General features: G+C 40.1%; 1 pseudogene; it reads left to right on the top strand.

Annotated features, from left to right (window-relative positions):
* The first annotated feature begins 9,213 nt into the window (after nt 1-9,213).
* LOC100356843 (calponin-3 pseudogene) lies at nt 9,214-11,067 on the top strand (annotated as a pseudogene).
* The last annotated feature ends 257 nt before the right edge of the window (nt 11,068-11,324 follow it).

The following is an 11,324-nucleotide window of genomic DNA, read 5'->3' as shown; positions in this document are numbered from 1 at the left end:
TTTGTCTTTCTGGGTGCAGCTTATTTCACTCAACATGAAGTCCTCCAGTTGCATTCATTTTGCTGTAAATGGTAGAATTTCACTTTTCTTTAATAGCTGAATAGCATTACATTTTGTTTATATACCATACTTCCTTTATCCATTCATCTGATGATGGATACCTTGGTTGATTGCAAAGTTTGGCTAATGTGAACAGTGTTGCTATAACCATGGTGGTGCAGGTATCTCTTTGAAACATTGTGTTAAAGTCTTTTAAGAAATCTCCAGGGGCCAGCACTATGGCATAGTAGGTTAAGCCTCCACCTGCAGCACCAGCATCCCATATGGGCTCCAGTTCGTGTCCCAGCTGCCCCTCTTCCTGTCCAGCTCTCTGGGTATGGTGGGAGAAAGCAGTGAAAAATGGTCCCAAGTGCTTGGGCCCTTGCACCCACATCAGAGATCCAGAGGAAACTCCTGATTCCTGGCTTCAGATCGGCCCAACTCCAACAGCCATTTGATGATTAAATCAGTAGATGGGGCCAGCGCCACGGCTCAACAGGCTAATCCTCCGCCTTGCGGCGCCTGCACACCGGGTTCTAGTCCCGGTTGCCCCTCTTCCAGACCAGCTCTCTGCTGTGGCCCGGGATGGCAGTGGAGGATGGCCCAAGTGCTTGGGCCCTGCACCCACATGGGAGACCAGGAAAAAGCACCTGGCTCCTGACTTCAGATCAGCACAATGCACCGGCCACAGCGTGCCGGCCGCGCGGCCATTGGAGGGTGAACCAATGGCAAAAGGAAGACCTTTCTCTCTGTCTCTCTCTCTCTCTCACTGTCCACTCTGCCTGTCCAAAATTAAAATAATAATAAATAAATAAATCAGTAGATGGACGAGCTCTCTCTGTCTCCCTCTCTGTCAACAACTCCACCGGTTAAATAAATAAATGAATCTTAGAGAAAAAAAAGAAATCTCCATACTGTTTTTTTTAAAATATGTATTTATTTATTTGAAACTCAGTTACCCAGAGAAAGAAGGAGAGGCAGAGAGAGAGAGAAAGAGAGAAGTCTTCCATCCGCTGGTTAACTCCCCAATTGTCTTCAACAGCCAGAGTTGTGCCAATCTAAAGCCAGGAGTCAGGAGCTTCTTCTGGGTCTCCCACGTGGGTGCAGGGGCCCAAGGACTTGAAACATCTTCTACTGCTTTCCCAGGCCATAGCAGAGAGCTGGATCAGAAGTGCAGCAGCCAGGACTCGAACCAGCATCCATAATCTCCATAGTATTTTCCACAGTGTCTGCACTAATTTACATTTCCACCAGCAGTGCTTAAATGTTACCCTTTGTCCACATCCTTGCCAGCATTTGTTATTCTCTGTGGTTTGGATTTTAGCCATTCTGACAGGGGTGAGGTGACATCTCATTGTGCTTTGGATTTGCATTTCCCTGATGTCTAGTGATGTTGAGTATTTTTTCATATATTTGTTGGTCACTTGTATTTCTTCTTTTGAGAACCATCTATTGAAGTCCTTTGCCCATTTTGCAACTGGATTGGTTGGTTTTGTTGTTTTTTAAGTTGATGATATATTCAGAATATTAATCCTTTGTCAGATAAGTGGTTTGCAAATATTTTTTCCCATTCTGTTTGATGTCTCTTTACTCTATTGATTGTTTCATTTGTTGTGCAAAAACCTCTGAGTTTGATATGGTCCTGTTTGTTTAGTTTTGCTTTCATTGCCTTGCTTTGGGAATCTTGTCAAAGGAGTCATCTCCTTCCTACAACAATGTTTTGGAGTGTTTCCCCTATCTTTTCTTTCATCAACTTCATAATCTCACGCATTAAATTTAGGTCTTTGATCCACATTGAGTTGATTTTTCTATATGGTGAGAGGTATAGATCTAATTTCATTCTTCTGCATATATACATCTAGTTTTGCCAGTGCCATTTGTTGAAAAGTTCATCCTTACTCCACTATATGATCTGAGCACTTTTGTCAAAAATTGGTTGGCTGTAAATATGGGAATTAATTTCTGGGCTGTCTATTCTCTTCCATTGATCTATGTGTTGGTTTTTATGGCAGTACCATGCTGTTTTACTATTGCTTTGTTTGTTTGTTTGTTTGTTTTTTGTTTTGTTTTGTTTTTTGACAGGCAGAGTTAGACAGTGAGAGGGAGAGAGACAGAGAGAAACGTCTTCTTTCCTTTGGTTCATCAGCCAAATGGCCGCTATGGCTGACACCTATCCGAAGCCAGGAGCTAGGTGCTTCCTGCTGGTCTCCCATGGGGTGCAGGGCCCAAGCACTTGGGCCATCCTCTTCTGCCTTTCCGGGCCACTGCAGAGAGCTGGACTGGAAGAGGAGCAACCGGGACAGAATCCTGTGCCCCAACCGGGACTAGAACCCAGAGTGCCGGCGTGCCGCAGGTGAAGGATTAGCCAAGTGAGCTGTGTCGGCCAATTACTATAGCTTTGTAATATGCTTAGAAGTTACGTAATGTGATGCCTCCAGCTTGATAATTTTTGTTCAGGATGGCTTTGGCTATTCTGTGTCTTTTTTGTGATTACATTCGAATTTTAGAATTGCTTTTTCTAATTTTGTAAAGAATGTCATTGGTTTTTTGATAGGAATTCATTGAATCTGTAGATTGCTTGAAGTTGTATACACATTTTAATGATATTCTGTCTTCCAGTCCATGAGCAAGGAATATCTTTACCTTTTTTTGTGTCCTTGATGATTTCTTTCATCAATGTTTGATAATTTCATCATGGAGATCTTTCACTTCTTTGGTTAAATTTGTTCCTAAATATTTGATTTTTTTGTGTGTGTGGCTATTGTGAATGGGATTTCTTTCTTGATTTTTCTTTCTGTGAGTTTTGTGTTTTTCTTTCTGTGACCTACTATTTTTTGTATGTTTATTTTGTAACCTGGAATTTCACTGAATTGGTTTATCATTTTACATGCTTTTTGGTGGAGTGTTTAGGTTTTTCTGTGTACAGCATGTCATTGAAAACATGGATAATTTAACTTCCTCTTTTCCAATTTTGATGCTCTTTATTTTTTTCTCCTCCCTAATTGCTCGCGTTAAACTTCAATGCTAAATGGAATAAGAGTGGTGAAAGTGGACATCCTTGTCTTGTTCCAGATCTGATGGAAAATGCTTTCAGTTTTCCCCATTAATTATGACATTGGCTGTTGGTTTGTGACATATAGGCTTTATAATTTTGAGGAATGTTCCCTCTCTACCTAATTTCTGGATGATTTCTATCATGACGTGGTGTTGAATTTTATCAATTGCTTTCTCTGCATCCATTGAGATGACATATGGCTTTATTCTTCATTCTATTCATGTGATTTATGACATTTGTTGATTTGAAAATATTGAATATTGAGTTTGGTTTGTTCTGTTTTTCCAAGCCTGCAAGATACATCATTAGATCTTTGAGACAGTGCTCTTTTTTAATGTAAGCACTTAATGCTATAAACTTTCCTGTTCGTACTGTTTTTCCTGTATCCCGCAGGTTTTGAAATGTTGTGTTTTCATTTTCATGTAGTTCAAGAAAGTTTTTGGTATCTTTTTTTAAGTTCCTCAATGACTCATTGATAATTCAATAACATATTCCTTAATTTCTAAGTATTTATGAGTGTTCTATTGTTCTTATTTTTGTTGAATTTGAATTTTATTCCTTTGTGGTCTGAGAATATACATGGTATGATTTCAATCTTTGTAAATTTATTGAGACTTGATTTGTGACCTACTATGTGGTCTACCTTATAAAATGTCCCATGTGCTGATGAGAAGAATGTGTATTCTATAGCTATTGAATTAAATGTCTTATTAATGTCTGTTAGGTCCACTTTCTCAATAATATGTTTCAACTCTGATGTATCTTTATTGATTTTTTTTGTCTGGATGACCTGTCCATTGTTGACACTGGGGTGTTGAAGTCACATTATTGTATTGGAGTCTATCTCTCCTTTTAAGTCTAGTAGTATTTTCTGTATGTATCTGAGTGACCTTTCTTTGGGTGCATATATGTTTATGATTGTTAGGTCTTCTTGCTGAATTGAACCCTTTATCAAAATATAATGTCCTTCTTTATCTCTTTTAAAAGGTTTTAATTTAAAGTGTGTTTCATCTGATATCAGGATAACTATGCCTACTCACTTTTGGTTTCCATTTGTCTTGGTCATAGTTTTATCATCTCACCACTGCAGATAATATTTGTACAATTGAGTTATTCTGATGAACTATAAAATACTATATGTGAATAACTTAGTCAATACATAATGCTATGAAAATATAGTAATTTGTTGTGAAAACTCACTCTCCATGCCATCTTTCATCACACTTCTGCTTATAGGCTTCATAAATTTTTCTTTAGTAAGACATTTTAATAGATATGGCTGAAAAACAGAGTCATTTAATATTTAAATTTAAAAGCAAATGTGCTGGTGAGAAAAAAACATGACCCAAGGAACATGCATTAAAAGCGGCTTTTGGAAACAGACTTTTTGGAAAAATCATTTCCTTCATAATATTCAGATTCTTTTATGGCATATAAATGCATGTGTGATTTGACATTATTAATGATAATGATAATAATGTGTAATTTTTTTCATTTATTCATGGAGTGACCTTACTTCTTCAATGGGTTGAAAAGTAAGGTTGTTTCCAACTTAGTAATGCTAATATTTTATAAAACCAAACTTCTGGCTTACTAGTTTTAAATTCATGTACCATTGAAAATAGCTATTTAAAGATTGAAAATGTTATTAGACATTTTGTGGTCAATTAGTACTTAGAAATGACTGCTTTTGTTATTAAGTACAATAATGCAGGCAGTAACATCGGTCCTTATTTGGACATTTTATATTTGTAACTTACACTAAATAAAACAGGATTGGATGAATCCACATTAACCAAAACCCCAAGCCCCACGAACTTGCCCCTAAAACTTCATATCACTTTAAATCCTCCACACAGGCATGTGACTTAAATAGCAATAAAACCTCATCACAAATACCAAGAAATTAAATCAGAATTTGTTTTCATTTATTTGAACGTGATCTACCATTCTCTAGTTCATGTGCCCGTATGTCCACAACAGCCAGAGCTGGGCCAGGGCTGGAGCCAGAAGCTAGGAACTCCATATGGGAATCAGGGACCAAAGTACTTGAGCCACCACCTGCTTTCTCCCAGGGTTTGAGTTAGCAGGAAGCCAGACTAGAAGTGGAATAGCTGGGACTTGAACTAGGCACTCCAATATAGGATGCACATCAAACACCTACCCCACAAGCATTTTATTACTTTAATTTGAGAGAGACAGAGACCTCCTGTCCACTGGTTCACTTCCCCAAATGCCAAAACAGCTGGTGTTGGGACAGGTTGTAACCAGGAACCAGGAATTCAGTCAGTGTCTTCTGCATTGGTGGCATAGACCCAACCATTTGAGCCAATACCTGCTGGCTTCCATGGTGTACATTAGCAGGAACTGGAATCAAGACCAGAGCCCGGACTCAAACCCAGGGACACTGATATGAGGTGTGGGAATCTCATGTGGTATCTGAATTTCCAAATGCCCACCTTTTCACAAACATGTAACATTTTTTTTAACTTCACAACAGTGCATATGTATTTTTCTCATGCCACTAAATATGTGTATGCAGTCTATTTTAATAAATGGAAAGGATTTTTGTATTTCTACATTTTATTCAATGAATTATCTATACTAGAAAATCTTGGTTATTTCCAATCTTTCTGTATTGTAAACAATACTAAGATGGGTATTTCTGTACTAATATTTTACACACTTTTTACATGTTTGTGCAATTACCTCTGAAAGAAAAATATATTTGCTGAGCTCTAATGACATGTACATTTTAAAATTAACCTCCGAATAACAATGAATGATTCTTCCCTCCAGACCATCTATTTTGAAAACTGTCTGATAAGATTGGTAGTAATATGGAAAATTTTGATTTTTTAAAACTTTGGGTAATCTACCAGATTAATGTTCAGAAAATTTGTACATATCTACAAGGCAATAATTTCTAAATGACCAGTGCATGATGTTGGGTAATCTAACACAATGGATTCATCTGAAGTTCAAGGAAATTTGATAGAATTAAAAAGAATACTTTGAAAACTTCATAGTGTGGCTTCAGATTCCACATTGAAACTAGCCTTTGAGAAATTACCCTTGCCAACTTTCAGGATAAAATCAAATTGTATGAGATACTATTAAAATACTTCTCTCTTTTCTAACCATATATCTGTGTAACAAAATGTTTATATATCCTTCAAACAAAACAATAGACTGTAACCAACTGAAGGCTAAAGCAGACAAGAGAATCCAGCTACTATCTGGAATAGGTATATGGCCTGGTGGGTAAGCCACCAGTTAGGATATCTGCATCCCATACCAGAGTGTTTGATTCAAGTCCAGGCTCTGTTCCTGATTGCAGTCTTTGCTAATGACCACCTGAGAGACAACAGGCAATTGCTCAAGGAGTTGGATCCCTACCATTCCCATAGAAGAACTGGATTGAGTTTTCAGCTCCTGGCTTTGGCCTGTCTCAGTCAGTTCCTGTTGCAGGCATTTGGGGAGTGAACCAGTGGATAGGGGATCTCTCTCTCTTTCAAGTTAAATAAATAAATAAAATTTTTAAAAATAAAAATGAAGTAAATTAGCAAATGTTTTAAAATTTCTTATTTTAATTTAGAGTATGGTAAAAAAAAAATAAACAAAATTCACAGAACTAATAGTCTTTAGACTCTTGGAAATTTTTAAGGGTACAAAGGGTTCCTGAGACTAAAATGCTTGCAATCCAGTAGCTGGAAAGGCTGACTCAGCCAACGGAATGAAAATCACTCAAAGGAGCGCATGCCTTAAGAACCCAATAAATTTGGAAGATTCTGATAGACAACCGTTAGCACTCATTTTAAAGATGCCCAAGAATCTCTTCCTTCCATTTTGAAGCCTTCAACAATTTTTCCTGGCTATATGCAGGAAATTTTTTTAAAAATCATGGAAAATAGAATCAAAAGGATGAGTCTATTTTGTGCAAACACTTGTTGAAAGCCACACACAGTCTTCGTATACACATCTTATGAAAAAGCCTGCATATCTTTTTAAAATTTTGCACCAAAATAAACTCATACTTTTTTTTTTTTTTTTTTTTTGACAGGCAGAGTGGACAGTGAAAGAGAGAGAGAGAGAGAAAGGTCTTCCTTTTGCAGTTGGTTCACCCTCCAATGGCCGCTGCGGCCAGCGCGCTGTGGCCGGCGCACCATGCTGATCCAAAGCCAGGAGCCAGGTACTTATCCTGGTCTCCCATGGGGTGCAGGGCCCAAGTACTTGGGCCATCCTACACTTCACTCCCTGGCCACAGCAGAGAGCTGGCCTGGAAGAGGGGCAACCGGGACAGAATCCAGTACCCTGACCGGGACTAGAACCTGGTGTGCCGGTGCCCAAGGCGGAGGATTAGCCTAGTGAGCCGCGGCGCCGGCACTAAACTCATACTTTTTAACTCTACTTTTCCATGAGCTTTCTGAAATGCCCTTGCATTTACTGAGTAATGAGGCCACATTTTGTTGCTTTAGAACTTAAGGCCACATTTTGTAACTTTAGTACGTGAGAGATGAAAATGTGTGTTGGAGCCTCGCCTTAAAAAAATAAGCAGGGCATGTCTGCTTTAAATTATCGATTTAGTTTATAGGACTCCATAGGCAGGAAAAAAAACTCTGATATAAATTTTCATAACAATAAACTACAGAACCACAAAGGAACACCAGTCAAAACTCTTGGCTTTAAAAATCTAAGCCCTGTGTACAAAAGCAGTGGGTTATCAATTAAGATGTCTTTAAAGCAAGGCATGAATAAGAATTATAAGGAGGGGCAGCAAAGGCACAGATTTATTCAGGATAGACATTTCCAAGGAAATAAGAGAGAATGAGAACGAGGGAGAGAGAGAGAAAAGCTTTGCCTTTTCCTCTTGATAAATGTAGGACATCTGGCCACTATCAGGAAGCATATGGACCCTAAACACTGGCTGAGTGTTCCTTCTGTTATTCTTATAGAAACTCTAGAACTCAAGAGGATACTACCTCTTATTTTAAAAACAAACAAGAAAAACAAAAATTTATTTACACTGTAAATCCCAGGGTAGATTGAAGGTATAAATCTGACTTTTAGGACAACTGTAATTCATTTGTCTGCCCACAACTGCAATTCATTTCTCTGCCTTGAGTTCATATTTTATGCCAAGCTGGTATCCCAAATTATTAGGATATATATCCCCAATAGGGATTAATATTAAAAATCTGAAAACAAAGGAATTTAGTACACATTCTTTTTAAAATTTTAAGAATTTTTTAATTTTTATTTTTATTTGAGGACAGAGAGCTGACAGACAGATGGACAAATAGACAGAGACATAAAGAGCTCTCAGCTGCTGGTTCACTTCCCAAAGGCCCACAATAGCTGGGGTTGGCCAGTCTGGAGTGGGGAGCCGAGAACTCAATCCAGGTCTCCCATGAGAGTGACAGGGACCTAACTACTTGAGCCATTACCACTGCCACCCAGGGTGCACATTAAGAGGAAGCTGGAGTCAGAAGCCAGAGCTGAGGATCAAGCCAGGTCCAGGAAACTGGGGCTGTGGTAGAGCAGCTTCTGATGCCAGCATTCCATTTGGTGGGTGCTGATCCAGTTCCATACTAATGGCTTGGGAAAGCAGCAGAAGATAGGCCCCTGCACCCATGTGGGTGACCCTGAAGAAGCTCCAGGCTCCTGGCTTCAGATGGGCCCAGCTCTGGCCACTGCAGCCATTTGGGGAATGAACCAGTGAATGGAAGACTCTCTCTCTCTCTCTCTCTCTCTTTCTCAGTCTCTCTCTCTTTGTCTCTTTCTCTGGAACTCTTCCTTGCAAATAAATAAATAAATCTTAAAAACTAAACAAAACCTAGGTCCTTTGATGTGGGACATGAGTCTCTTAATGAACACTTAAACCATTAGATCAAATGCTTTCCCAATATTTTTAAGGATAATTAATGTTCTCTGGAGTCAATGACAAGGCCTAGAATGCAATGGAGCAAGTTAGGGAATCAACTATTTAATTTTTTTTTTTTTTTTGACAGGCAGAGTGGATAGTGAGAGAGAGAGACAGAGAGAAAAGTCTTCCCTTTGCCGTTGGTTCACCCTCCAATGGCCGCCACGGCCGGCACGCTGCAGCCAACGCATCGTGCTGATCCAAAGCCAGGAGCCAGGTGCCTCTCCTGGTCTCCCATGGGGTACAGGGCCCAAGCACTTGGGCCATCCTCCACTGCACTCCCTGGCCACAGCAGAGAGCTGGCCTGGAAGAGGGGCAACCGGGACAGAATCCGGCGCCCCGACCGGGACTAGAACCCGGTGTGCCGGCGCCGCTAGGTGGAGGATTAGCCTATTGAGCCACGGCACCGGCCCTATTTAAATCTTAAAAGTAAACCTGAAGTGGTGCGACAGACTCCGGGACCCCAGCGCAGCCCCTTTTCACCTTCCAAGCCACCATGACCCACTTCAACAAGGGCCCTTCCTACGGGCTGTCGGCCAAGGTCAAGAACAAGATTGCGTCCAAGTATGACCATCAGGCAGAAGAAGACCTTCGCAACTGGATTGAAGAGGTGACGGGCATGAGCATCGGCACCAACTTCCAGCTGGGCCTAAAAGACAGCATCATCCCCTGCGAACTCATCAGCAAGCTGCAGCCAGGCTCAGTGAAGAAGGTCAATGAGTCTTCGTTAAACTGGCCTCAGTTGGAGAATATTGGCAACTTTTTAAAAGCTATCCAGGCTTACGGGATGAAGCCACATGACATATTCGAAGCAAACTATCTTTTTGAGAATGGAAATATGACCCAAGTTCAGACTACATTGGTGGCTCTGGCAGGGCTGGCTAAGACAGAAGGGTTCCATACAACCATTGACACTGGAGTAAAGTATGCAGAAAAAACAAACAAGGTGTTTTGATGAAGGAAAACTCAAAGCTGGCCAGAGTGTGATTGGTTTGCAGATGGGAACCAATAAGTGCCAGCCAGGCAGGAATGACAGCCTATGGAACCAGGAGGCATCTTTATGATCCCAAAATGCAAACTGACAAACCTTTTGATCAGACCACAATTAGTCTGTAGATGGCAAACAAAGGAGCCAGCCAGACAGGGATGTTGGCACCGGGTACCAGAAGAGACATCTACGATCAGAAGCTAACATTACAGCCAGTGGACAACTCGACGATCTCTCTACAGGTGGGAACCAACAAAGTTGCTTCCCAGAAAGGAATGAGTGTGTATGGGCCTGGGCGCCAGATGTATGATCCCAAATACTGTGCCGCCCCGACAGCCTGCCATTCACAGTGGAAGCCAACGGACAGGGACAAACGGGTCAGAAATCAGTGGTAGTGATTCCCAGGCGGAATACCCAGATGAGTATCATGGCGAGTACCAGGATGACTACCGCAGGGATTACCAGTATGGTGACCAGGGCATTGATTACTTAGAGACACCCAGAGGAACCCGGTATTCAGTCCATCGCTCCTATTCAGTGAGAACCAAGCTAGCCTTGAGTAATTTTTATCTCGTCTTCCTAAAACACTATTATGCTTATTATACCTAAAAATGAAATTGCCATACCTACATTCCTTTTTCCTTTCTCTGCCTCTTCCCTCAATAGTTGCCTTTTAGTGCTGTAACAGTTAAATCCTACAGCATAACCAGTAACTCGCACATGAAGTAAAAAGGAATACTGTGAAAGGGGAGTACTCTTGTACTGCCAATTCTTTTATTAAAAATCTATGCATTTTTACAATCTTAAATCAGTATTTTCAAACAGTAGGAACTTTTTTTTTTTTACAGTTCAGTGTATCTGGTTTCTACACGGAAGACTAAACTCATGCTTCTTGCTAATTGTGGTTTTTGCCAACTAAATCTAAGATATGCAGCATTTTAGGAATTTACATATCAATGTTTCTACAGTATTGTTTGCTAATTTTTAAATAAAGCCATGATCAGTGTGTACCTGTGATTATATGTGTACTCGTTCTCCTACCCAAGCTGACAAGAGCTTCTCAGAGCGGTGTTGCTGAAGGAGCGTGCACAGAGCAGCCTGCAGCCTTCTGGGCCTTTGGTGGTGCGTGCTGTTCCTGTTTGTGCCAATGTATCAACGTAGAGCTGCTCTGTTTTCTTCAGCTGTATTTATTGCTGCATTTCTCAGCATGAACTTATCCCATTGTATTTTTTATAAATAAATATTTTTTGAACATTAAAAAAAAGATAAGTAAACCTGAAGTGAAATTACCAATCTCTGGTAGAATTTATAGTCAAATG

Source organism: Oryctolagus cuniculus, chromosome 11 (assembly GCF_964237555.1).
Source record: "Oryctolagus cuniculus chromosome 11, mOryCun1.1, whole genome shotgun sequence".
NCBI lineage: Eukaryota > Metazoa > Chordata > Mammalia > Lagomorpha > Leporidae > Oryctolagus > Oryctolagus cuniculus.
This window is presented reverse-complemented; position numbering and strand designations above follow the sequence as displayed.